The sequence below is a fragment of the Pyxicephalus adspersus genome, chromosome 11, assembly GCF_032062135.1.
Source record: "Pyxicephalus adspersus chromosome 11, UCB_Pads_2.0, whole genome shotgun sequence".
NCBI classification, from domain to species: domain Eukaryota; kingdom Metazoa; phylum Chordata; class Amphibia; order Anura; family Pyxicephalidae; genus Pyxicephalus; species Pyxicephalus adspersus.
Window position 1 is genome coordinate 55,622,480 of NC_092868.1, and position 23,811 is coordinate 55,646,290.

The following is a 23,811-nucleotide window of genomic DNA, read 5'->3' on the forward strand; positions in this document are numbered from 1 at the left end:
CAATTTAGTCAACTGGTATTTCCAATGTCATTGGATTTAGCAAAACATTGTTTTTACTTTTTTGAAAAAAAGTGCCCTCTTTCTGGTGTGTTAGCTCATACATTGAGCTTATTGTGTTAGGCTGTGGTGCAACATTTTTTTCATAAGTACAACAAAATTGTTGGAATGCAACAATTTCTTCTATATCTGAATTTTACTAATAAGTAATTGTTATCTGCAGCAAAACATATAGTAAATGCTTACTGTGCAGGGATGCAACTAGATGAATTATATTGTGCATTGACTGAGAAAACTGAAAATCGTTGTGCATGGATAAAGCACACAGAACAATGCTGTGACTAAGCACAGTGCTGTGAAAAAGCAATCTGACCAGCACTTTGACCAAATGCATTCAAGGCAGCCACTTATTTCTCTGTTTTCAGATTAGAACAGTGACAGTGTAATGAGCAGAGCCAGACACCTGAGAGATAAAACGCAGAGTGAGTGACAGGCTAGTAAGTGGCGGTGAGGTAGCTAGGTTGTCACACCTTCTCTGCCTCTATGCCACGATCTGCTTTTCCATATGCAATCACAAGAAAGAAACATTTGTATAAACTTTCCCAACAGCAGCAGCCATCAGTCACCATGCCTCTCCTCCACCCATCGCCAGCACCACTGTGCCCTGCGGGGAGATGTCATACAAAGGGGGGCTGAGGTGGGAGATAAGGAAGAACTCAGAGCAAACAACAGCAACAGGAACCAAGTTGAGCCATTTCAATTATTCATATGCCAGATGGAATCTCTTCCTGCTTTCTTCTACTGGAGAAAAGAAAAAAGGAAGGGAAGCGGGAGGCGGATAGAGAGGGACGCGGGGAGTGAAAGGAAAATTGAACACTCGCAACCACACAGCATCAATGTGTGGAGTAGAAACAAAGATATTAGCTGAACGCCGGCAGGTAGTAAATCACCTGTACAGATGGAGGTTGCTCACGTTAAGGGCCTTCTGCTAGAGGCACCAATCTTGTCCCCAGTACATCTGTACAGTGTAAGGACATTCCCATTAAACAAGAACTCTATAAGCATTATTTAGATAAAGGTTGGCATCAAGAGATATTATTTTAGTCACTTTGGGAAATCTGCAACCTTTTCTTTAAAAGCTGCACATTTAATGGGATCCTAGTGTCTCTAACAATCAGCAGCTTGTTCACAAGTTTAATTCTGTGTTCCACCAGCAATCCTTCACTGTTCTGTGTGTTTGATGCATTATAAAAGTTAGAAAAAACCTATGCTGACCACATGGCAGTCATATCTAACCAGTATGTATGTGGAACAAGATTCCCCTTGCTACATACTGGTAAAGTCAGTAATATTTGCAGAGGCAAAAAACTGTTCCTGTATTTCGTAAATGTAAACTTAAATTTCTCTGGTTTACTTCAAAGACCCTCTCCTTGGCAGCACATGCTTATATTTCTATTGCTCTCCTGCTTTCCTTTAGCTCCTCTTTAAATGCAACTTCTGGATATGAAGGAGCCATGTGGCTTCCATAGTGTCATATGAAAATGCTAGTGCTTGGTGTCTGGCCCTACACTACAATGGCAGAGAGCAGTTAGTCCTCTAAACCAGCGGTCCCCAACCTTTTTGGCCCCAGGGACCGGTTTCACGGAAGGAAATTTCTCTGAGGACCGGGGGGGGGTGGTTGCACAGAGAGAAAAGAGAAGACATACTCTGGCGTCTTCTCTTTTCTCTCTGTGCACCTCTGCTGCTTCAAAGCGATCACATGACATCTGACAGGCAATCGAGCTGCATGTCATGTGCTCGCATTGCTTGTACACAGACTACTGTGTACATTTACCGGCTTCTCATACAAACACCGCTGCGGACCACTTCCGGTCCGCGGATGGTGGTTGGGTGCCGCTTCGTTTTCAATAATGGATCATGTACTCGCGGCCCACTGAAAACACCGCCGCGGACCGGTAGTGGGCCGCGGCCCGGTGGTTGGGGACCGCTGCTCTAAACAACCTAAGACCCATGGCTTTCTTTCCCCACTTCCAAATGACTAAATGAAATGGCACACTGAAGTAACGAAAAGGAAAAATTAATTTTCTTACAGATCCCTCAAAAACAATCAGAGAAAGAACCCCTGATATGTTTGCTGACTTTAGGTCCATGAGTCCTAATGTCGTGGGATCAACATGATAGCCATGCAATGTGTTTAAGGGAAAATCTATTCTAACATCCAGTTTATTATGATAGTTAATTTGTATATTAGTCATTGTGAAAGTTACTGATGTGGTTTTGAGTAGACATAATTTCTCTTTTAATGCAAAGTTAGGCTAGGATACATATACAAAAATAAAACATAGTACAGGACAAGTCAAACCCTAAAATGTGTATTACACCATTTACAAAATCTGCTACTGCCTTTTTAATACCATCATGCCAAGCGTCCAATTTTATGCCCCATAATTCAAGTTTTCCAGGAAACAGCACAGAGCAGCCACCAACCTCTAATACCCCTGACAGCAAAGGTGTTGTAGATAAAGAAATTAACTCAGGGGCTTTGTAATATGTTAGCAATGATTACTTAGGTAGATTGGTTAAACATAAAAAAGCCTAGAGAAGTTAAAACACGGAGAACTGATATATAAATAAGTATATATATGTTGGAAGTGCATCTTAAAAACAGAGCAAAAGAGGAACAGAAGGACGAGTAGCCAGGAAAGGGCTTTGACCTTCTATGAAGGAGATAAAAAAATCCGGCAGCCTCAGGGGACACCCAACTATCTAGCATATTGCTGTTAAAATGTCTGCAAAATTTAATACACTTGGCATGCCATGTGATCAGCCGTTGGACAGCTCGCCTCTGCCTGCCCCACAATCCCACACATAACGAGGCTCTCTCTACACTTCACTGCAACAAACTTTAGAGATTCTTCCCTAATATAAACAGCTGTTCTTCCTTTTGCTGGAAATAAATAATAATAAAGTTATTGCGTGTGATTGCAAGCATGTGAAGCAGTGTACATATATGTGTGTTTAAAATGGGGGGGTTAATAGAATCCATTTGTGATGTGGGGGATGGTGTGCTCACAACACGGACACTGTTTATTGAAAAGGACAGCTGCTCCATTGCTGGGTGGCTTTAGAAGCAATATTTCTGTCTTAAACGACATTACTAAACCCACCGGTCAAGTCTGAGAGGACGTCAGTCAGCTGTTTGCTTTTAAGAGGCCCATACACAAGACACTCAGGAGATGGCAGAATAAAAAGCGCTGACAGTGGTTAGGACAGATGAGCAAGAGGAGACAAGAGAGTGTCAGAAACTGCAAGTATGCTGGACGTTGGAGGAAGAGTTAATAGGACATTTACAGAGCTGAGCTTACAGAAGAGGGGAATTAGTATTAGATCCCAATTGTTCCTAGATCAGGGACAAGCTCTCCTTTTTGGAACCTGGACAAAGCAAACTAGTAGTGAAGTATCTACATATACACATACAAGCTTAATCAGTAAAATAGTACAAGCAGGAGTATTAATATGCAGGTTATCCACAGCAACCAGTTCACTGATCTGCAAAAATTTTGTTGCCTTCTATTGACAACTATTCTCCACAACTCAGCGTTGTGATTTTCTCTCTTAGTAATAAAGCGAAAGAGTTCAAAAATCATATTAGATAAAAGTAAGAATAATAAAATAACTGCAACGTGACCAGATTGACATACAGCAGCAAAATTTCCTTTTTTTTTCATTTAATTATCTATTGAACAAGCTTAATAAATGTCCTTGAGTAGGCTTAAAATAAAATGCACCAAATTATCTTGAACCTTGTAACTTAGTCACATTTTATTGGGTTGACAAAGTGTGTGAAATCATAATGCAGGGAGTGTGTTATAATCCACAAAAAACTGAAAACGCCTATTTAACTTATGGCAAAAATCCAATATTTTACAACTTCAAACCAAAACACTTTGCTTTAAAGCTACAGTAAGTAAAATGCAGCTGAAACTACAGAGAGGTGTGTGAGAATACAAGAACCCCTTTATTAGTATTGGTTTGAAGTAAAATGACAAACTAAGCGTATGGGGATCAGAACATGGCTGCCTCTATTGTGCATTGTTACTATTTGAACAATTTTTTGTTTTAAGTTATTGTATCTTTACAATGTATTGTTTTAATATCCCACCCAACATGTTCTGCAATGCAGTGCAATTTATATAAAATTATTTGACATGATTTTATGTCCCAGAGGAGCTAAAGCTGCATACACATGTGCAATATTTATAGTTGAAAACGAACGACTAACGACCGTTCGTCTGATAACCTCTTGTGTGTACAGTAGTTCAGTGATCGTGAATGGTTCTGCAGTACACTTTCTCCTTTACATGTCACTTCCTGCATCCTTCAAACAATTGTATCTAATGCGTGTACATTATTTGTGGATTATATTTGAATTACCGTACCATTACAGCATGTACAGAATTGTGCACATAACGATCGTTCAAAAAAGTCGTGCATAATCGTTAGTCGTTTGTTTCCTAACGACAATTATTGCACCTAGTGTACCTAGCTTTACATTCTAATATCTGTGTCACAGTAGTAGGCAAACACTGGGGTCAATTAGGATAGAGACAAATTACCTCACTAGTATTGGATTGCTAAGGCACCCAGAAGATTCCCTTACAACAATAGGGAGAATATACAAGCTTCATGAAGATACAGCTCCAGTGGGAAATGAACCCTATCCAAGTACAAACCACTAAACCACGGTGCTGCCCATGAATACAGATCTGTCATGTTAATACCCACATCAGTTTTAGCTCTGAAATAAAGTGGAAAAGATGGTGAATCACCATGAGAATGGGAGAAAAGTCAGCAGCTTTGTAACCATTTAAATGTACAATATGTGTTCCTGGAGAAAACCATTGAGTGACATTTTACTGTCATTAATTTTTTATGAACAAATGGAACACAAAACAATAACATTCTAATTAAAGTAAAAATATGGTCTGGAGTTAAATTTAAAGCAAACAGGTCACATCTTACGGAACTGAATAAAGATTCATCAAAAACAGTAGAAGTTAAAAAAATGAAATGGACACAATGGGCGTCTCTGTGCTTTTGTTGTTGTTTTGAGTGTGTTCTTTTTTTGTTGCAAATTCCATTCTGGGAGAATCAGCAATGACTCAGGTTATTCAGAAATAAAATAACTACATTAGAGGAAGTCATCTTGTCATGCCATACATGAGGAACAGGTTAATGGGAACGGGTTAATGGGAAGGTAGCTGCATCAACTCACACATATACCCAACTATTGATTTACACAAATATTTAAAGAGAATTTAACTGCCACAGAAAGTGCAAGGAGAAAGGAAAGTTATAAAACATATGATTTTTTTCATCAAGTTGTCTTGTCAGACCATTTCACCTGTTCGCTGACAACAGGCCAAGAAGAATTATACTAGGAGAGCAGGTGGTACCAAAAATGTAAAGGAAAGAATGACTCAACCATATATATCTAAAGCGAGAGAGAAAGAGCAGTCTGTATGTGTATGTTACACAGTTATGACTTTGGCTGGTATGGAGAGACTTGGACAAATGGCAGGAACATCTTTACCAAATAAGGTGAAAGGAACAGTTTCACCCTGCGAGTATCCCTTTAAAACTTGGCTGTATGCCAGAGAGAAAGTGTCTTTATCCAAGGGCACTGTGACCTTTGTTCTAGGATAAGTTCAAAAAAGCTTTATTATCAGAAACTCCAATATAGTGATGGAGAGAAAATGTAATTTCTCAAAGTAACCAATGAGAAAAAAATTGCCTTGACTGAAAACAACCAAGACTCTTAATCCAAATCAAAATACTTAATACCGTACCAAGCCTCATAGTGCATAATAATAATAGTAATAAAAAGGAAAACATCTGCATATTGTCCTGTACGACACCAGATACACATATCTAGTTTTTAATGTTTGGGGGAAGATCCTAATTTAAACATGCAACAAATGATGTTTGGGATACTCCTGTTGTACAATTTAAGAGTGAATAAAGTATAATTTGTAAGGAAATTCAGACGCAGATATTACAAAGCAAAACAGGTCTTGAAGCACCCGCATAATTGCTGCATTCTGAAGAATTTACAAAATTAAATTTTGTCCTTTAACATCCTTAAAAAGATTCAGCTACATAGTTCAGTCTGTAAGTGGCAAAGCATGAATGCAGAAAAAGGGGAAGTAAATTAGTGTGTTGGGGAAAACCTACAGAAAAAGGTTGCAAAGAACGTGTAACATTACACAGGTTGCCCTCTCACAGTTTAAGTAACAGGTGCATCAGTCATATTTAAGACTACTTTAACAAACAAAAAGTTAAAATATGCCAGCAGCAAAAATGCAAATGTTTACTTCCTGCCAAATCTCAGAGAGAAAAAACAAATACTAAACAAGGGAATGGAACTAGTTAACTTTTACTGTTTTGTTGTTGTTACTAATCATCAGACAATACAATGTCCGACCTGTTAACTATAAAGACATACAGTCAGATGTTTGTAACAGTTCTGCAGTAAATGTAGGTAGCAATAGCCTTTAATGTATGCCAACTGGTCATATAAGAGTCTGAAATCTTTTGTGTAGAGACAATATCACTGATTTATTTAAGCTCTCCAAGGCTGGAGAGGATACTCTGTTATCTGTAAAGCTGGGTGATGCAGCAAACCTGGAATTATTTCAAAAAAGTCATTAGATATTTGTTAGCAATTGTTTTCAATTTTGGACCAGATTTTTTCCAGGTTTGCTGGATCACCCAGCTTCACCTTAGAGAGCTTTATTATATCGGGCTCCGTATTTGACAGTTTGGTAAAGGTATTGTGAATTTTCTCTTTTCCCTACCCCTTCATCTTCACTTCTCCAATACTTCATCTTTTATATATCATAAATACTCATATATATTATATATACCACTTCTATATACCATTCTCTCCATTCGCACCATATCTTCCCCTTTTATGAAACTGAAAAATGAATGGGCTTACATGTTCTGTTATCTATCACTGAAAACAGGTTTAGCAAAGTTTTATTGACTTTTATGCTGTACTTAGCCTATCTGGCCATTATTGCATCCAAGTTTTCTTTTGGTTCCTTGGTATATAGCAAAATATTTGTATTTCCCTGATCCTGTGATGACTTGCTTCAATTCAGTGCTTGAAAATACTATTTTTTTCCAGTGTATTTTGAACCTGTTCTATGTTCATGTCCTGCGTCCCACCTCTGATATTGTACCCTCTCCCCACTGCTAATTAAGAATTTTTAGTAGTGTGAAAAAATATCAACAATATTTTAACTTATTGAACTCAAGCAATGAAAAAAGATATATGATTGATTACCACAGTCTACAGTAGTTTGCACTGTTTCATAACATCATTTTGTTTGATTATTTTTTAAGGAGCTAAACTATCCAGAGAGCTTAATAACCAGAGAGAGCATTTTCTAACAGGCTTCTGAAACATAGACCATGGCGCTGTACAGCTGCTTCTCACCTAAAGGCAACATCTGAAAACAATAGAACTCTTGTCTAGCAGAAAACCTGATTTTGCTCTACTATTGTGTTTGTTAATTCTCTATATGAAATAATGTTGCGCCAAGAGAACCCTAAATTATCTTGAGTTTTAAACGTAACGAAGGAACCTTTTCACGTGTCTAATTACCATACAAATCAGTTATCCCAAAAAATATGGCCTAGACTTAGATTTTAAATATAGGTTGGGGAGCCTTCAGCGACCGCCATCAACATATTTCTGTAGTAGCATTATTTCATGTGTCTTTATAATGCACTCGTCTTGTTTAACCCTTTCTGCCTTGAGAGGATGACTGTACGGAGTTAATTGTTCCACTTCTCATAATCGCAGGTCCTATAATTACTTCAGGACCAGGGATTGTAACAAGGAAGACGTCCTTAAAAGCTTTGTGTTTGTGCTGAAGGTCTACTCTGTTGATTAATAAGCGTTTCATAATTGGTGGTGCTTTTAATACCATCTAGGTCTGATGCCGTTAATGAAATCTAAATGCCCGAGTTAATGATGTGGCCAGGAGACACTCTGGGCAACTGGTAGCTGGAGAAAATAGGGGGGTGCACGCATGATCTCATTCATGAGCTGGGTTCTCCTCTCCCACTCAGTCATGTGCCAACAAAAGCTATTAAGTGCTGGCACAGCGATCTACAACGATGGACCACTAAAAAGCAGTGCCTTGACCTCCAATATCAGCATTATGGAACTTAACCTGTTTGTTGCCAAAGAGAATAAAAGCTGCACTTGCTGTATGAGATAACTACTGTTGTGCCAGACAGAAATCAAACTTTACGGCAGACATAATATGTACCCGGAATTTTAGAAACTGAAGGAAAAAGAAGTTCAAGCATTGCCTACAGCAACCAGATTTTAACTAATCATTAAAATGCACTTTTTAGCTATGGTTGCTGTGGGCATCACTTGACACGCTCTATTCCTCAAAAAAAGAAAAAAACCCGTCACTGCATTGCTTATCAAACAATATGGCACTAAGACTAAAGCTGCGTACACACTTCCAATTTTTATCGTTCAAAATGAACGACGAACGAACGACGAACGATCGATTGGGCAAAAATCGTTCGTAAAAAAAGTAACCAACGACGCCGACGAACGAGGAAATTCGTTGGAAACGAACGACCGGACCGGCGGATCGGATTGGACGACGATCGTTGACCATCGTTCGTGTGTACGATCGTTCGTTGATCGTCCATGGTCTGAGCATGCGTGACGAACGAACGTTCGTTCACTTCCTGTCGTGCACGTCACTCCCTGTATCGCTCAAACGATCGTATCTATTGTGTGTACAATATCTACGAACGATCGTGTCGTTATCTGTATGTGCAGGATCTGTGCTATACGATCGTTCGCAGATATCGTGCAGGATCGTTCGTCGTTCGTTTAACAACGATAATAATTGGAAGTGTGTACGTAGCTTAAGTTTAGTCTAGTTTTTTTCAAGTGATAATGCTGATTAGTCTTCTGATATGTAGCTATAATATCTTTTTTTATTCTAACGAGCACGCTGAAGCATTGAAGAGTTACAGGGTAAAAAAATCAGTCATAAAAAGATCGATTCACAAAACGTGAATTGCGAGAACAGGTAAACAGTTATGAAACTGGGTGTGCAAGAGAAATTCTTGGCTAAAGTAACACAAAAACTCTTGTACTTGCCAGAATAAACATGAACTCCATAGTGAAAAATGTTTAGTGAACACCCCAATAACTCTAAATGAAAGATGTAATTCTTTTATCTGTACTCAGTGATTTTTTTGTAATACGAGGCCTAAAAAGCTATGGGATTGATTTATCAACCAAGAATGTTCACTGTGAATAAAGTAAAGCTATGGGCACAACTCTGGCAAAGGAGATACTTTTTGTTTTGTATGCACATGATTGGATGATTTTGGAGAACAAAGTTTACCTTTTAACAATCTAGAAGACCTTGAACACTGGATGTATTAAAATATTGGTATGAGAGATTTGTATTAAGCTTATGTAAGTACTTCTAGCGTTTGCTTTCAAGAAACATTAGAAGTTCACCTTGGAAGGTGGACTATTCAATTTAAAGAAAGCCAAATCCAAATGCATGTTGGTTTAACGGGCAGTGAAGTTAATATAGAGAATGACAAAAATGAGTTTAGAAAAGAAATAGCAGGATATCCAGGTTACTGCAGTGTCACCTCCGCTGTTCTACAGTAACAGGCAAATCGCTGGCAGCCTAAAATAGCTGCATTATGCACTCCGTGTGTATTTCGACTTTCCTTCAGTGATTTGCTTATGTGCTTCATAAACTGCACTAATCTGTTCTGTGCCCCCTCCCCAAAATGGTTTATTAGCTTCATTTAAAACGTGCTGTAGCTTTACCCCCCTTTATGGCACCCCAAAGTCATTCTCTGGTCCCCTCGGGAAGACCAGGGTTCCACTGCCAGAGTTTGGTACAGTTTGGATAAGCAGCTAATCCCCTGGCAGCTCTTGTCAGATTACTAATTAGCTAAAGCGGATCGGCCTGAGAAGACCAGGCGGTCAGTCTGACTTCAGATGAAACAGGACAAGAAGGGGGGAGACGGTCACGATTTAACTCATTCAAAGCTTCATGGTCCTGAGTATTTCACACAAATAACTTTCTTCAAAACAGCTGTCTAAACTGACCATTCTGTCCCCTACAGCAAGGTATCTTAAATATATTCAAATATGGCTTTAAAAAAAAATAAAGAGGCCCACAAGTATCTGGTGGGGTATTTAAAGTAACCTTTAATATTACCTTTATAGGATTTAAGTTTTTCCTAAAATGGTGAAGCTCATGTATCTAACAGTGAAAAGTACCTCTATAATAAGCCTTCCTAGCGGTACATGCACCATTGTTTGTACAAATATGAACAAAACTTGGAAAGGAATGATTGGAAAGTGTGTTTGTGTCTATGTGGCATCTTGGGTCACCCACTCACACACACAAAAGAATATATAAACCTTTCCTGTAGACTTCATACTACACAGCACAAAACAGTTAAGGAATAAAAGGCATTGAACCAGCAGTCCAAAATTTGGCGTGCTCTATTCTATTGCCTATAAACAGGGGAGGCCAAGAGGTCAGGTTAACTTTCTCCTTATCATTGATGTGATATACTTATCACTAACTTACAGCCTGAAAAGCTTCCAAATATATTTCACTATTTTTTGGGGTTTTGTCTCAATTTGAACAATTTTGTGAATTATTTACAGACAAAAAGGTCCCGATAGCAAATAACAAATAAATAATTCTATTAATAATGATTCCATTCATATAAATGTTTTGATAGATGTCTGCTGTCTTAGTTGGCTTTATATACTTTCTCTTAGCTTGATTCTCATCTCAGAGTCAGGGTGAGGGGTCATCTAAGGTTTGCCAGTTGCCGCCAGGTCATCTGCTTGACCTCATGCTGATAAAGCAAAGCAATATAGAACCTAAAAGTTGTTTGGTTCTCTTAAAAATGCACTAAATATTATTATGATCCGATGATATTATCTGATCAATAAGCAGCAATTTATTCCGCATAAAATTTTTATGAATATTGAATATCTGAGAAATGACCGCCTGCATGTGATGGATTCTGAGGAATTGGTGTCACACTGCCAGGTAAGGGAGTGACTTAATATTCATTATTCACTTGAAAAGTAATTAATAGTTGTGGAGAGATGCATTTAACCCAGCCCAGGCAATAAATGCTAGTTAATGCCAAACCTGAACTGTGGATTTTTCTACATTTAAATTGGTCAAAGTACATAATCATAAATATATCATAAAAATGGAACCTGTGTGCTATTTTGCATGGGATAAGCTGGACATTTACATAATGTGATATAATGGAAACATGGAGAAATTATCAGGTGTGCAGACAAACAAGTTCAGCCTGTTCTTTTTATTTATTTATTTAATTAAGCATAACACAATGATTAGTTTACTGAAACACTTAATATACTCTACATATCATAATATAAAAAAAACAAAACTGGCTGGAATGCTGTTCCTGCATCTTGTTTAGATAATTAGGGTTGTTGTAGATGTTAATGCTGTTATGAGCTCTACAATTCCAGTAGTATGGGATCCCCAATGCATGAGGTGGCCCTGGATTGTCTAATTTTCACTGAACCATTTAAAAAAAAATATCTAAAGGGCCAGGCCACCTACACTGATGTTTTTAATCTTACAGCTTGTTATATATCTCAGGGACTCAGATAGTAAGATTTTGACACCTGAATGTTTGATGAGGTGGTGTCACTCCCCCTGTTGAATTTTCCAATTTTTTAAACATAAAAATTAAGACTTCTCTTTTCCATGACAGGGAAGACCTGAAAAATATGTTGCAGACATGCTACAGCGAGACTTCCTAAGAACATTCTACACCTGTAACTTAAATGGTATTTTACCCTTATAAATCCAGTTAGCAGTATCTATAAGTCACACAGTAACTTACAATGGACTCACGGTGTTTAAAAAAATCAATAAGCTTGATTTAGCCACATGTGAATAGGAGATGACTTTTTTTTATTTTAAGAACATTAGAACAGCTGTCAATGATAATACATATGGGCTGATAAGCACAGAAATTAATCTGTGGACAGTAAAAAATGTGCAATATATAATATTAATATATAAAATATTTTACAGTATATTTGACTGGATGCAAAGGAGAGACAGTAATGCAGGGGTCTGTAGTCCTTTGGAAGATGGAGTCCCGGACGGTCTCTTGTGCTTACATTAGACACTGCTCGCCTTTAGTTATTGTGTCTGTTTTATCTGCTGGCAACCTGTGAAAGCACAGCTGACAACGCTTCAGTGAAGCCCTGAAGGATGGACTTACAACTGTCCAGTCCATTTACACATGAAGGTCAATGATCCAGCGCAGGCCCAAGAACACAGGAGATGTACGGAATAAAGAGCCTGCAGCTAATGCAGTGAAAGCAGCCCTACGCGTTGCAAGGCCCCAGAGCTCTTCTCAACCTGCCCTTCACGCTCCCGGCTGCCACTTTTGGAGGTCTGCTCTCCCATGCGTTCCTGGAGAGTTAACCAGTCCATATGGTATCCAATATGTTAACAATATGGATAGGCTGTTAGTCAGGTACGCAGCAGATGGAAGTGACATCTCAACCCCTATCCCTGACAGGCTCTAACTTCCTGCCGCAAGCCAGGATAGCACCGGAAACCCTGACTGCTGGTCTGGCTGACTAGACAAATATACTGTTGCAGCTGTTCGCTCTTAAACCTATTCAATAAATGAGAGATGTGTAGAGTATGCAGCACCTGACGATACATGCATTTTGGCATGTCCTATGATCAAATAGAAAAAGCAGTAAATACACCTGCTAACAATGATTGTCATGTGAAGAAAGAATAGTTCAGGACTTCCTGCACTGTAGTATGGGCAACCAACAAGCCTGAATTTAGTAAAAAGGATACACTTAGAGCAACCCAGAAGTACTAAAAACCTACTAGAAATGTTTGACCTAAAGGGAAAAAATTGTTGTATTAGAAAACTAAAAGACAAAACCAAAGGCAAAAAGGAAAGATATACCAGCAAAACTACAAGACTGTAATGGCAATATATGAGGATAAAACAAGATCTATGTACTATACTGGCTTCTGGAACTTGGCTAGGCAGGACCCAAACTCACATGATGTCTCAGACTTTCATTTATAACTTCCATTTAATTTATTTGTTTCTAAAGTTAAAAAATGAAAATATTAATCAAAAAATATAAAATGGTTTCTGACTTATTAAACAGAAGCTGGTTCTTGGGCCTATTACAGATAGAGAAAATGTGTTAGCAGGACAAATCAGACTGCAGAACGAGACGATTCTCTATGCTTTCCCCATCAGATGTGACAGATTTCTTCTTTGCTTACAATAAATGCCATGAAACTTGTTGGAGTGGCAGGTGAACATTATGCTCATTCTGCACAGGAAAACTGCTGTACGGGCCGTCACCAAAATTCATAGCTATTGATTTTTACGTGTTTCTTTTAGACTAGCAAACAGCATGGCAGCTTTCATTCATAATTCACAATCTTGCTATAATTTCGAAAAAATGAGGTGTAAAACTAAAGCAGATTAGTGGCTGACAGCTGCAGGATTGAGATCTCACAGATTATCCCCCAGCCATGTCAGTGTCTTGTCTCATGCTTAACCTCCCTATAAAAAGCAAAGGATGTCTCAGCAGGAGCCTCATTAAACTGACCCCCAAGATCCCAGACTTCAAACCCAAAGGTCATATTGGATCAATCCATTTTTAATGATTGAAATGGCTGGCGAGCACATTTATACATAAAGGAATGGCTCTCGCTGAGATTTCAGCAGATTGTAAACCTGTTCTTTTGTTAGTCTGTTTCATCACAGAGCTCTGATCCCGGGAGTGGAAGGAAACAGTTTGGTTCTCACAACAGATTACTTGAAAGCTGTTTTTTTTTAATATTCTAAAATGCAAACAGTGTTGCATTTACTTACAAAGGATGTTGGCGAGTTCCAAGCTGAACTTGGATAAAAATGTACCCCTGCAGAGGGTCTCCCTACATAATTTACGCATCAAATTCTCATTTTGTCTAAGGGATAAGAAATAAGGTGAACTGCTGGCCTTATTCCTTGCTCTATGGGAGTTGGCTTTCTGGTCTGTAACCCTCATCGTCTTCGCAGCACCCCTAAGAATCCCTGTTGGAAGAATACTAACCCTCCTTGTCCCCTGAACAAAATTCCAGTCTTGGACCAGGCATTGTTTGTCCTTGCAAGAGAAGAATCCATCAGAGCCCCATTTTATTAGCCAGGAAAAAAACAGAAAAACAAATGGAAGGTTTCCTTACCTGGACAATAAAAAGAACAGATACTACACTTCACGCAGACAGCCTAAAGATTGCTATACTACTGGGTAATGTAATGATCTCGAACAAGTATGCAGCTAGTAAAGAATACCTGATACGGTCATTCTTGATGACTCAGCAAGTATTGAAGAAAGGATATTAATGACAGCCTTATAGCCTCACAGTACTGTAAGCAATGGCTGCCCCCATATTTCTATCCTAACGGGACCAATTAATGATACTTTCCACAATCAAATAGTTGTGATCATCAATGGGACTGGAAATCCTCTACATGTGAGAAATGACCTCACCCAAGTACAATTATCTCTAATATATTCCTTTCTGATTATCTCCTTAAACTTTTTTCATATTTATCTATGAGCATTACTGAAAGCATTTTCATCTGCTTTTTTATATTTACATGGGAGCATTGCTGAAAGCTCCTTTTATATACCAATATATTGACAAATATAGGATATTAGCTATATCAGCCACAACAGTAGCAATGATGACAGAGACATTTTCTCAATGCCTTCCTATGGGGTCAGAGTTTCTACTGAACACCCCTAAGGAATACTACTATATATATATTTGTGGCTGCTTTCTTTAGTTGGCAGCTTGAATCTCCAATCACCTATTCCACACTATAGGTAATCACTGTGACTTCTGTGGCCGGGTGTGAGGTGTAGGCAGGTGTAGGGTTGGTATTTCAACCAAAGAAAGTAAAAAAATGTATATTTTAGTGCAAAACAGAAAAGCTGAACAGACATAATTTAAAACGAAGGTGCCTGTCATGACACAGCACTGGTGAACCAGCATCTTTCACTTAAATACAGATTCCCCTAAAACCAGCCGCTGCCTTTGCATATAAGGTTAATTAAGAACAATTATGTCAATTTGCCTGTTTGATGATCAACAAGATCCATAGTGTGAGCATAAAAGGTGACACGGGTCACATAGTATGAATGGTCAAAAGATGGTGACATACTTTTCCAAATGCATTTATCAATCTAGTGATAAATACATGGCAATGCTGTCTATGTAAAACCACACATGCAATGTCAGCTATTTAACATCGACTCTATTATCACCGTGTGTATTGTTAGAATCATGTATAAAAAACCTTCTAATATAAAAGAAGAAAATGTAAGAAATAATTATCAGTTTGCATAATATTCTAAAGCTTAAATTCAGACATATACCATATGTTGATTGTTTTACCTGCCAAAGGATTTATAAGACTGTTTAGGTAAGCCTATGATCCAGGCACTTCTGCCAGATAACATAGCCTGTTCTGTGACATTCCTGCACATTATCCTGCTGTTATACTGAACAAGCGAAGAGTAGCAACTGATAAAGTCATCTATGTCATCCATATATTTAAACATCCTGTAAGCATGTTTACAGTGACAGACAAACAGCAATGTGCAACGTAACAGTCATAGATCTTAACTGGCCCAGAGTGCTGCCCCTCTTCCCGTCTGAATGAGGTCATGGGAATTATTCAATAATAACAGATATGTGTGTAAATTAACCCATAATTGAATTAAATGGTGCTTTTTATAAATGCCTAGAATTCAGCTTTAAAAAATATAAAAGGTACCTGAGAATATCATGTCTCCCGCCCTAATATAACCAGAAAACCTTTGTTCTACTCCTCATAATGCTGGTACAATTTATGTTAGGAAACATGTTATTATAATGCTTGTTAAACATGGACAAAATGTAACTGAAGTACATCAGCAGACAAACTTTAAATTCTAATTATATGCCATCTAATGTCATATTGCAGTGGTTGGATCGCTCTGAAATTAGGATTTGTGGTCTTGTAGCAGACACAGAGGGGGTGTGGCGGCCACAATGAACTGTAAAGGAAGTAATATTAGATTTAATACGTACAAATGGATAGATTATCAGATGTGACTGTGGCAGAGAGCTAATGTTATACTGATCGCCTATCAGCGTGATTTAGTAGAAAGCCGACATCAGCTTTAACTACAAAGATTCAAGAGGTTTCACATTTTTAAAGCGCTGATGCTCCTCAAACATAAAACAAGGTTTTTTAAGGTGAATAAATCTGACTGACAATACGAATCTTTTTCAGAGCTAATATTTTTATAGTCAAATATTGGTAATCTAAAGTGACAAAGAGCATTTTAGGCACTGAAAACAAATCATTTTAGTGCATATATTGGTCAGACAGAAGCTAATGTAATGTTTGTGAATGATAGATGCCACCTTTGTGGACACACACATGTTACAAAGGAGTGAAAGCTGTATTTTTAACAAAATCCTTACAAATCACTAATGAAGAATTGTGGACTGTAAATCTTACCACTAGGAGAAAAAAAATTAAAGTTCCAACAATGGCCTGTGCTCACATTGGGCTCAATTTATAAAACAGGGAATCTGACATTCCCTCAAACAACCCCTGTCATTACTGCGATTGAAACACATTGGCCTGGAAGATTCCTATGAGGGAATGTTTGAGGGAAAATCAGATTCCGTTTTATAAATAGAGCTCATTGTGGCAGTTAGGCACATTTTTTATAAAAATATAGATGGTTTGAAAAGCTTGTAAGGTGTTTTTGATATGCATCTCATTTTAGAGATTGCCCTTCATTTCCTACTTTGTGGAAGTGAGAATAAGGGCCTGATTTAATAAAGCTCTCCATGGCTGGAGAGGATACACTTTCATCAGTGAACTTGGGTGATCCAGCAAACCTGGATTTTATACCTAGTTTAGGCTTACAAGGAATAATGGTCTATATATATGATGCATCATTCAATGTAAAAAAAAAAGATATGATTTGATATAAAAGCTTTTTGAGAAATTATGTTTGTACAAGTGTTCGTGTATATGTATATGTATATACATGGGCACAAATAAACACACACTCATACGCCACATACTGCATATCTGCACGCATATACGCATAAAGAGACATTATTTAGGTTAATGCAATCTATACAAATCTAAATATTTGGCATACCTTGTAGAAACCATCCAGCAGAAGAGATGTCCATTCCCCCCGTCACACTTCAGCACCAGCGTTGCTCTCTGTGCTATCAATATGAGACGCCTTCAGTGGATCTCTAAATAAAGTAGAGAATACATACATATCACATTTGATTAAAACACATGATCACCTGAATAAAAAACATAACAGAAATGATAGACCAGTTTAATAATTTAAACAACGCCTGTCAGTGATGAAAATTGTGGTCACCTCCTAGTAACCTCCATTGAGAATCAGTCTGGGATTTTAAGATGTTTTGAATGCTTCTATGTTGTGGTGAAAATTATACTTTAATACACAAAGACAGCACTAGCACTGTGTTTTAGGTTTAAGTATAAAAGTAAAAAAACAATTTGGTCTAAATAGTATGACACTTAGCCATAGTTACAAATTTCCAACTTGGAATTTTGTCCAAGGCCTAATTTTGTTCAAAACCAACTTTATTCTTTTTGAAAACAAACACACGGAATAGAAATCATAAACCAATATTGCATCTTAAGAACTAAACCATCAAATATAACTACAACACAAATTTTATATGGCAACATCAGCTCTCCAAGCACATTTTACCTGGCAACTTTCTGCAGGATTTATCAGACCAATGGTTTTGTCAGAAGAGAACAATTCATGACTAAACAGCAGCAAAATAGATGGCAGCCCTGGTGTATTTGCCCACATGTTAGTAATTGTACTTTGATAATATCTTTAAAGGCAAAATTCCCTTATAGCAACATAAAGTGGGTTCAGTTTACAGCCCTGGTATCATCTCCACTCCTTTTACTTACATGTATTTTTAATGCAAATAAATCTTATACAAAAACAAAAAATGAATACTGCCGTACATTTCCCAAATATTAGCAGCTTATTACACGTCTTTGGTTAATTTGTACTTATTCCATTATCAGCTCATTACAAGAAGATTATGATGTGTCATTTTATGCAGAGGATAATCATATTTTCCAGCTTTATACCTTGACACCAGCCAAAGTCCAGAACAACATTTACTAATCAAACTCAAGAAATTTGAGAGAGAAATGTGTAATTTGTTTTCCAGCAGATTTCATAGGACAAGTTCCTCGCAGCCGTCTTATTTTCTCCATGACACAAAAGCTATAGAGGGACTAAATGCAGCCGTTCTATATTAACATATCCTGAACCTGTCCTCGTTTGTAAAATGAGGGACCCAGCAGAAGAGTTGAGGAAAAGCAGCTAATTGTTAAATAACAAAAGGTACTGTTTAGATCCATTTCAGATAGGGACGCAGCCAAACATGGAGCCAAATGTGTCAACACAGCTACCAAGAGACCTTGTGTCATTTTAAACAAATATTGTGGCGTTTCCATGGCAATCCCTGTTTTGAATATCCTACATGCACATTTTAAAAAAAATGGCCCTTCCTGTTTGCACTTTAATAACTAAATTTTTGTATGTGTGCGAAGTCTTGGCAAAAAAGCTCTATTCTTACCTAGAGGAGCAATTCATTTACACAGGATGTGGAAACAAGGGAAGGATGGCAAGTGTATGCCCTTTCCTTTAGGCAAAGATATTTAGATAATGATCTAAGCATTTACTAGATATATGTAATTCCTAATATGACTTTTCTATATCGCAATTACCAACTGAAAGTCTTAAGCTGTCAAACTTATAATAAATACATATTTGGAAGCTATATTACCTTCCAAAAGGAATTTTCCGATTTAACCAAAATATTTCTCTACCAATAGTGTGTAACCGATCATATCCATGAAAATAGATGATTCTGTAATGCTTGTTGACATCTATATTTATTCCTCAGGATTAAAGGACTTACTTTTTTAAGTGTATTACAAAATGTGATCTTATTTTTTTTATGATGCCATGTTTATAAATGCGGGAACAGGTTTTGTTCTCTACAAACAGGCTTCTGGTGATCATCCATAATAATACTCCCGAAAGACAAAAAACGATAGTTATATGTGATCTCTGCAAGCTCCTTTAATATGTTGTTGGGGAAGAATTTTGGTGTTTGCTGTCAGTACTCTAAATGCCTACTTTCTGAAGTATCAAATTGAAGGAGAATACAAAGGTACCACGTCTAGGTTTGCTGTGTCATAGTCTATAGCAGTGTTACCCAAACAGGGTTCCTCTAGACCAGGGGTCGGCAAACTTTTTGGACTACTATGGCCATTTCAGGAGGTCAAGAAGGCACACTAGGCCAGAAGAAACAAGGTGTCCAAGGAAAGGTTTTTTATTTAAAAATATAGTACGATCAATGGGAAACATGATGTTGCATGTTCTTACAGACAGATACAACATCAGGTTCTATTGATGAGGAGTTCAAATTAAAAAATAATAATATATAAATAAAAATTAAATTAATAAATAATTGTTATTAGAACAGGTTCAAAGCATTTCTTTCTTGGAATGGGACTTTATAGATGCTTTGTGAAATAATATACTTAATGACAAGAAAATACTAATTTTGTTCACTGTGATCATGATCAAATTAATCCAAATCATATGGGAATATACCTATTTATTTAAATGTATTTTTACCATGATTCATTATCCCAAGATCAATGGCTCAGGGGTTAGCACTCTGACCTTTGCAGCACTGGGTCCCAGGTTTGAATCTCAGCCAGGACACTATCTGGCCCCCACCAGGAACACCCCTGAAGGGAAATCCCTCTCCTCCGTATGCACTGCCTTACCCCGGCGGCAGAAGTGTTGACGCTGGCCACGGTAAATAGGGAGGGGATTCAAAACAAGGAGGCTCAAGAGACATGGGTTGCCGACCCATGCCGGTCAAAATTAGGCCAGATTGACCATTAAAAAACTAGGGGGCTTTAGGCCAGAATGGACTACTGGCTAGGACGATTACTATTGACTCCAATGATTTTGTTAGCTATCTGTAAGGGTGACATTCTTCCCACTGGCCATCAATGTAATTCTTCTTACTATATATATACTGTGATCTGTGGATACAGTAATTATAGAAGGGCTTCCCTGAGGATCTGAAAGTTATATCAAATGTTCCCCCCATGTTAAAATGATTGGGACAATGTGCTGTATAGAGTACTACAGCACTAGTATGCAGCTTTAATGATTGGACCGGGTCTGTCTTACCATTATATCCAACACCTGCATCCGAAACGTGTTCAGTGGAGTTTTCTTTCACAAAGTAACTGGTATCAGGCACTTAGAAAACCACACAGTCTTTACAATGCTTAATAAATGAATATTAGCTTGGAACAAGGTCGCCCTGTAAATACATTGGAACAGACAAAATTCTGATAATGTACACCGTGCGGAAACAATTTTTAATAATAAACAAATAAAATATTTATGAGACCCAAATTACTGGTCAATATTTTTATTTCAGTCCAAATAAAGCAACTAATTATTACTATGATTCAATTTATACTTAAGAAGTTTTACTGCCAGAATTATTATATTATCTCACAGACAAGCGGATCTTTCTATAAACACAACTACAGCAGTCTTGTTAAGGGGACAGTATTAAAACTAAACTATGAATATACAAACTATGAATAATCTACAATATGGGACTTGTAGAATTTTGCAAAGAGTTTAAGGCTGATATCTTAATCCTACATAAAGGGATTTATCCTGGGTCGTTCCTATGTTTGCCTGTGGCTGCATCCACTTCATTTTACAAAGATCCCCTTCTGTATATACACCATAATGATGTGTACCTGGCTGACAGGTGACATCATGAAAAATGTCTGCAGTATTAGATACCCCGGTGTTACACTGGCCCTGGCTCTAGTATGGGATATATGCCGGGGGTAGGGGAAACTGGTTGTTGTGGAAAGTAGAGAGAAAAGTCAAAATAAAAAAGTGCTTTTTTTAAGTACAATTTGTTACATTAATACTTGTTCTTGTTAAATTGTTCTTGTTGTTCTTGTAAAACCTCTTTCTGTACAGAATTAAAAAATAGTGAAAAGGTGAAAATTCACAATCACTATAAACCATCATCCTAATGTATTACTCAGTGATAGTCTACACACAGGATAATGCAACATTAACAGGCCAAAATATTTTGTAAACGCAAAAAGGATGCATGACTGCTTTTAAGTCACGTGAATCAAGGCCTGAAACCTGATAACAATTAAGCATTACTGCCACAGAAAATGAAAGATATGGGTATTTGCAATAATATTTAAAAATTATTTAAAAAAAATAATATTGGAATCCAACTGAGTTTAGAGCTGCCAAACAGCAGTAAATCAAGACATACAAAATGAAGATAAATCTTGAGCAGTGACCCAATAAAAATATGCAAGCTACGCTGTAATATTTATGTTCAACTCCATCAAAATGTGATATTTTAGTTTTACATAGTAATTGACATGATGAATCACATGCTGGCTCAAAAGAGGACCTAAACTATAGAATTTGTGCCCAAATGACCAGTCACCAGTATTGCCTCTGGTCTCTGAACAGCTGATTATTTTACCTATTACTGACTTAACATGTCCTGTTCTGCAATGTATCTTTGCATGGAGCTGTTTCTCTAATAAATATTAGGGTAATGATTAAGCAAAGCAGCAAAAGCAAAGATTTACAGAATGGATGAAGTAAGGTAACAGGGAGATCACTGCATTTGATGTCCTCAGAAACAGATTCCTCTCAAGCAAGCTAGAAGCAACAATGCAAACACCCAACTATGGGGTTTTAAAATAAAAGATTGCAGGCACAAAAGTATAATATTTATTAGAAGAAAATAAAGATTAATGGTATATTTTATGTACTCCTTAGAATTATAGGGAGCCCTAATTCTTCTAGATGTTCCCAGAAGGATAGCGAGCCTCTACTTTTTGAGCTAATTTTGTCCACTATTAAAAAAAAATATCTCTGGGACTAAAGCATCAATATATTTCGATCAGAATCACAATTCGCTTTAGCTTGAGCTACCAATAACAATTTAGGTAGCAGTGTCATAACCCTGAATTTATTTACTTTTCAGGTTTTCAGTTGTGAGAGTATCAATCAAATAAAATACACAGATAGAAGTATAACTATCAGAAACTATCAGAGATATTATTAGCCAATGAGCTACTACAGAACTAGCTGACCTTTACAAGTCAACAACAAATTGTAAGGTGTCCTCAGAGGTTTGCAATGACAAGCCATATGTGCATCAATGATTTATAAATTGCACATAGGCATGTTATTACAAACTGAAAAATTAAAACCCATTTCAGATTTATATGTAACATACAAAGTGAAAAAAATGATTTGGCAAAGCTTTGGGAGGACATAGCTGGCAGAATTGTGAACAAACCCATAACGACATGGGCAAAGCTACACAAAATATTAAATGTTTCCTTGTGCTCAGCACTGCAGACCTGGACGGAGTTGCACAAGGCAGGATTGGGTGGAACAGAAATTACAGACTGATTTCTTCCCATTTATTTACTATAAATACAGATTAGTAAAAAATGAATGCACTTTTTATTATTCCCACGCCCGGTTATTTTCTAAGACACCTGCACTGTGCGGATACTACAAAAGGAAGCACTGCCAGACATGGGAGGCGAAATCAACAGACATACACATAACATGTGAGGAAAAGGATATATAAGGCAAAAGCCAGTAAATAAAACAGAAGAGGGCTTCTATATAAAAAACAAAAAAAAGTATGTTCATCACTTTCAAAAGAAATATTTTTGCTTACTTATTAACTTATTCTGTTTTCAGCAGCACAAGATTTAAAAAATGATAGGCAACAGGTAAAATAAAGATATTAAACATTCCATTTTATTTTGTACTGAACATTCACACTAAGAAGCTACTCTTTTTTACACAACTAACTAAAACTAAAACAGATCCAAACAACAGCCCTGGCAACTAGTAATTTTGCTGCGTGCACACCTGAATGTGATGGCCATTTAATGTGTCCACTCCAGCAGTAAAATGTCTTTTGAGATTTCAAAAAAAAAAAAAAAATACTGTAAATGCACCAGAAGTGTTCTGTACTACAACAGTGTATGGCATCTGCCTTTTGTCTCACCAACACTGTGTCATGTATTTACAATGACAGAGTGAACATCATAGGGTATGCAATTACAAGAGAGAAGATTTCAGATGTACGATCAACATGATAGGAAGAACTTAAACTAAAGGTTTTCAGCAGGCATATTTTAAGTTGGGAAAGATGTTTTGTTTTCTGGGTATTAGTGGCAATTTAAAAACATTTCTATAAAACAAAAAATTTCCTATAGACAACAGTCCAATGACAAGTAAGTGTGTGTCACACTGGGGTAGTCATTTGAAAGAAGGGGCCCTGAGATCAATTCTAAATAAAAGTTTTAGCCTCTGACCAAGACATCAGATAGATTTCTTTACTTTAGTTCAAAGGAACGGAACCTGCAAATTATTATGGTTTGCATATAAATTCCAGTCAGACTTTTCTTTGCATCTTCCATACA

General features: G+C 37.2%; 1 protein-coding gene and 1 long non-coding RNA gene across 6 annotated transcripts in view; one reads left to right on the forward strand and one right to left on the reverse strand.

Moving 5' to 3' along the window:
• LOC140341391 (uncharacterized) overlaps window positions 1-23,811 on the forward strand; it is a 143,265-nt gene that overhangs the window by 113,060 nt on the left and 6,394 nt on the right. The gene's annotated exons all lie outside the window — the stretch shown is intronic.
• The window catches only part of CASZ1 (castor zinc finger 1), a 159,780-nt gene that overhangs the window by 99,436 nt on the left and 36,533 nt on the right, over window positions 1-23,811 (reverse strand). For all 4 annotated transcript variants that reach the window (XM_072427114.1, XM_072427113.1, XM_072427112.1 and 1 more), the window contains exon 3: window positions 17,351-17,453. The gene's annotated coding sequence lies outside the window, so the exon portion shown is untranslated. The remainder of the gene's footprint in view (window positions 1-17,350; window positions 17,454-23,811) is intronic.